Here is a 5432-nt window from a genome sequence, read left to right as displayed (position 1 = left end):
AAACCAGATGAGCAATGAAAGGAATCAAAAGAAGCACTGGCATAATATAATAGAGTCTAAAAACTTTATTTAAAAAACCCACAGATGTGTTATGGCTGCAGGCATGCATACTGTACATATAAATTCACACCTACAGTTTAACGTCCGCACACGCAGTATCAAATAAGTAGAGCTGCACCTATGTAGGTTGCTGCTAAAGTTTCCTTATTTCCCCCCACATATTCATCACAGTTGGATCACTGTTTTACATCAAATACATGCGAGCTTTATCAAAACACTTCATATGTAACTAATTCAGCTATGGATATATGTGGTTTTTAGAATACTTAATGTGTACCTGAGGGACATTAGTAAGTTTGACAGCCACCGAACGAGGATGGGCTCACTGATCAATAACGGAACTCATCAACTATGACAGCATGCAAAATATAATGAATAGATAAGTAGATATAAACTATAATGAATGATTTTTAAACATTATTAATGAGGAATAAAGTTTCATTAAATATAAAGTTGTTATTTATTAAATGTAGCTTACAAAGTTTTGGAATTTATTTATGATCAGTCACAAATTTAATTACCAACATTTTTTGACAAAAAACCCCACATACTGAATCAAGAAGCTAAACTCAGGATCACATGATTCCCCCACCTTCCCATTCAACCTCAGAATCAATTTCCTAAAAAACACAAAGAGTGATTTTTGAAGAGTTAAAATTAAGTGCTAATTTTGCTCAAGTTGGCCACCCCTGATTCTCAAATATGAATATTTCCAAATCAGTGCAGGGTGGTACAACGAAAACAGTAATTAATTTACTCTTAGGCTCTCGTATAAAGAATCATATTTTTGGTTAGCCTCTTGATTGGAGGTAAGGCCACTTTTCATTTTAATGTCCCCCTGCAGAGCACTGAAGACTGGCTTTGAAACAATCGCCACTTATTTGTTCATGCAGCTGCAGACTAAAACAATATTCCAGGCTCCCACATCACTCTGTCACACAAACCATACTCAGAATTCACTACACAGAAAATGAGTCAGTGACACTGGCTTCCTGTTAAATTTAGAGTCAATTTTAAGATCCTGGTCTTGACCTACAGAGCTGTGCATGGATTGGCACCAGCCTCCATCTTTGATCTGCTACAGCCCTATGTCCCTAGCAGGTCTTTGAGGTCATCTGATCAGAGCTTACTTGCTTTAAAAAATACTAAGAGTAGGACTAAGGGTGACAGAGCTTTTGCCACTGTGGCCCCTAGACTGTGGAACTCTCTCCCCCAAACATTAAGAACTGTGGACTCAATAGCTGTTTTTAAAAAAACAACTCAAAACTCACCTTTATAAAACTGCTTTTGGTTCATTTTTTGCCCGTTTTATTTTCTCTTTTTAAATCTTTTTATGACTTGTAATCTTATGTGCAGCACTTTGTGATTCTGTCTTGAAAGGTGCTATATAAATAAAAATTTATTTATTATTATTTAAATACTTCCCACTTCCTGTATCAGTACTGGTATGTTGATTCAACGAGTACCCAACTACTGTACTTATTTGTTCATAGACTTTTTAAAATTAAAATTAACAAAAAAGTGCGACTGACCAACAAGTCGGTCTGAATAGTGATTTTTCAACTTGGGCTATGGGTACTTAAGTAAAAGCTTAATATTATCAGCACATGAAAAGAACGACATACACAAAACAATTAGCCTAAGTTTTCTCATCCAGGTGATCCAAATAATTTTCTTTATATTGAAGGATTATGAAAAGCTGCAACAATGTAAACAGGCTAAGTATGTAGTATTGCTATTTTATTTTTCTGATATGTTCACTGGTGTGGTCCCTGACTGTCACGTTTTTCAGCTTTAAGCAGTGTTTCTCTTTTCATTTTCGTCTGACAGTGAATTTTACCATAAAATTAAAATACTATTGGCGGAGAAGTAAGGAGATGCTGCATGTCTTGCCGAGATAGAGATTGTTCGAATGCAGTTTGCGCCTTTGGCACATACCGTGCAGCGAAAGAAGATGATCCATTTGAATCAGCAGGTAAAAATGACCCTCAGGCCACTGGTTCTCTGTTACACAGTGAAAGTCTGAGGAGCACAAGTTTATGTTTTAAAATATATAAAAAAAAATCTTCAGTTTTTCAGGTGTATTTTTAACATTAATTTATTATTTCTTCTCAAATGAGGAAGTGACTTATTTCGAGCTAAGTAGTGTGTCCAAAAAGAGGCAAGCTACTGAAATTCACGAAAGGTATGATGAATATAGCACAAATATTAGGTAGCTGACATGCTGCTGTGATAGCTACCATTTCCCAGCATGCATTTAGCTTTGGGGTCATTACCTCATGTGTTATAATATTTTTTTTAAATGAAAAAAAGTATAGATGTGAGTATGTATGTGTATTTTCAAGTGTTTTATTCAGGTTATTAATAAAAAAAAAATTAGCATTGACAACAGCATCCCTATACGAACACAGAGATTTATGTGATCTATCAGGACTGGAATGGAACAAAACCTCAGAAGCATGCAGAAGAGATACAACAACCGGAGAACTGAGAAAGTCAGAAGCACGTGACACAGATACAGCGCAGATACTGAGATAAAGATACACAGCATGGCATGTGGTGGATGCTTTTATCCTTAGCTCCCCACAGCGCGATGCGGGAATTTTTAGTGCAGAAGGCCTCAGTGGGAATTACCAAAAGAGGTTATAAGATGTAGGAGCAGCTATGTATCAGATGCTGTAAGCAATGCACTGAACTCCACAAAAGTACGCCTTCACAATCAAGATGCAGAATGAACGCTCATACATAAAAGATTATTCGATATATGGTATTTTCAGAGTTGTAACTCAGTGGTAAATTATTGATATGTTTAGAATGTGTTCATCATAAATGGAGTTGCATTTAAATTGTATGAATTATATAATAATAACAACTAAAAGACATTTAAACGGTTGAAGAATTCCCTACTAATCCAATAATTTTATAGTTGAATTATCCATATTGGCTTACCCAGCCAAACTAAGACCTAATATTTAAGGGCTACCAATTACTATCCTATACAAATAAACAAAGAGAGGTAAATTAGGAGCAGGGGAGGATGAAATGAAGCAACTAAAAGAATTGCAAAAGGAAGTTTCAAATATTCTAAGAACGCTTTGTGCAGCATGAAAAGAAACAGAGCCTGGGACTACACAAATCTATAGACCAACAGCAAGAAGAAAGCGCAATTTACAGAAGGAGTACGAGAGAACAGGTGGTATTCTTTGACCAGGTTATTAGCTATTATGTGCAGTGACAGCCCTAATGGAAAAAAATGACAGGGAGCTAAAAAGAGAGAAATGGAATGTGAAAGGTATGGCGCCTAAATAAAGGGTTGGGATAGAAACATATAAGCGATAAAATGGAAAAAGAAAAAAGACAAAGACAATGAAGAAAAAGATGATGGAGAGAGGACTAAACAAAGGAACGAATGTGGAAAATTGGAGGATATAAATGCACATTTTTTTCATTTAAGTGTAATCAGCCTCAAATACAAGACGGTCCACTGATGCATGATTTATCCCAAGTTAGATTAAAAGTGGCTTTTCATATGCGTTCATATAATCACGCTGCGACTATCAGTCGAGGATTAATGTTGTTGACAGGGTCTGTACATACCTGCCCACCTTGGGTACTTGAATGATGTTTATCTACTTTCTGCTCATCGTTTCACACGGGAGCACAGGAAGAAACATAGAGAAAGAGGATACAGTAGTTTATTTCTGCATCACACCAAGCCAGACAAAGCTGGTGTCTCCCTGTGAACCCTAGATAAACAGGGATCAACAGAGGTAAGCATAGAACAACAGAGTCAAACGTGGAAGAATCAAGATTAGGGAGAGAGGGATTTTGGTGGGAGGTAGCGAGCTGGAGCAGAAGGATGGCTAAAGGAGGAGAGGGGAAGTTAAAAGGAAGTTAAACAAAACAAATTGTGTTTAGGGTAGGTTAGAGGACGAAAGGTGACTGAGAGGAAGAGGAAGAGGAGAAGATAGGAAGGATGAAGTGGGAGGACGAAAAGACGGAAGACAGGTGTGATCCTCCACAGCATGGGTGTTTATTCAGCCAAGAGCAGCAGCGGTAGAGCAGGGGATTATGGGATTACAGTCGGTGTCACTGGTCATGTGAGTCGACATGGACGCCACTGACCCCGCTTACTTTTAGTAAGGAAGCTTAAGTTGGCTGTGAAGGCGAGGTCAAACATGCACGCACACACACACACATTCACACACACACTCCTGCCCACGCATGTTTCTATCTGGCGAACGCACCGTCAATGTCTAGCCTCTCTTTCTGAATTTTTTTAACACTTTTATTTTCTTTTTTCCTTTCTGTTAGATTTTCCAACCCTCTATTTCCTCATCCTGATACATAGTCTCTCTCCTTTCAGATTTGCTGTGAAATTTTGTAATTTTGCTCCCTTCCTCGCTCTCTCCCTTCTGGATGTCAGACGTTTTTGCTGCATGTTATACATGCACAGCTCATCCATGCCATCGCAAATCCAGCGGGATTCCATGTTTTTTCTCTATGGGAGGTTAAGGAGTAAAACTGAAGACGGAGGAATCAAACATCTTAGTGCAGGAAGAACAAACTCTCACATTGTCCAGTGTGTGAGGACACGGGAACAATGTTGGTCTTGGTAAGTTTGTTTGGTAAGTTTATTTATTTAACATAAAAAAAAGAATGATTTAAACCAAAATGCAAATACATTTAGCAAAAGCATGTATTTGAGGTGCGGGCAACAATGTTTTAGCCTCAAGTTACCATATCAACAAGTTGATGGTATCAGGTAAAAAGTTACATGTAGTTTAGCAGTAGTTGGTTTCACCGCAGTAGTGTCTTTGTAGAAATTTTTTACATTTTTTTAAACAAAATCTGCAGACCTGAGTTACATGCCATTCACTTAGAGAATCCACGATAATGTGCATAATATTTTGTCATTTTACACACTAGAACTTTGAATAAATGTAGAGTAGCCATCACTGTTACATTAAGAAAAACTTCTGTGATGTCGTTTAAAAGTCTTTCAACAAATATGACAAATATGTAAGCACAAAAAATGTATTAAAGGTTTATAATACCGTAAACAGCCAGGAGCAGATTTGGGCATTTATTAACGTATTTGAATATCAAAAGTTTTATTTAGAGACCCATAATTGAATGCTGCATATCAGTAGTCACGCTGGTAAATACTGATACAATTTAACGATGTACAAGGTCGTCACTGGGGAACTTTCAATTGTTACAGAGTATTTTAACAATAAATATCCTGATAGCTGATTAGTAACTATGTTAAAGTTTTCATTAATCCTATATTTAATTTTTTTTATATCCAACGTGTGTGATTCATGTGTGTGCTTTGTTATTGTATATAACAATATATATATATATATATA

The 5432-nt window shown here is 36.7% G+C and overlaps 1 protein-coding gene across 1 annotated transcript in view; it reads left to right on the top strand.

The window, feature by feature from the left end:
- Positions 1-3899: 3899 nt before the first annotated feature.
- The window catches only part of si:dkey-72l14.3 (Glyco_hydro_56 domain-containing protein), a 20322-nt gene continuing 18789 nt past the window's right edge, over positions 3900-5432 (top strand). Inside the window, exon 1 of the mRNA XM_005939003.2 lies at positions 3900-4675. The gene's annotated coding sequence lies outside the window, so the exon portion shown is untranslated. The remainder of the gene's footprint in view (positions 4676-5432) is intronic.

The sequence above is a fragment of the Haplochromis burtoni genome, unplaced genomic scaffold (genome assembly GCF_018398535.1).
Source record: "Haplochromis burtoni strain Fernald_Lab_line unplaced genomic scaffold, NCSU_Asbu1 Contig_60, whole genome shotgun sequence".
NCBI lineage: Eukaryota > Metazoa > Chordata > Actinopteri > Cichliformes > Cichlidae > Haplochromis > Haplochromis burtoni.
The sequence above is the reverse complement of the archived record's forward strand: the minus strand, read 5'-3'. Positions and strand labels throughout refer to the sequence as shown.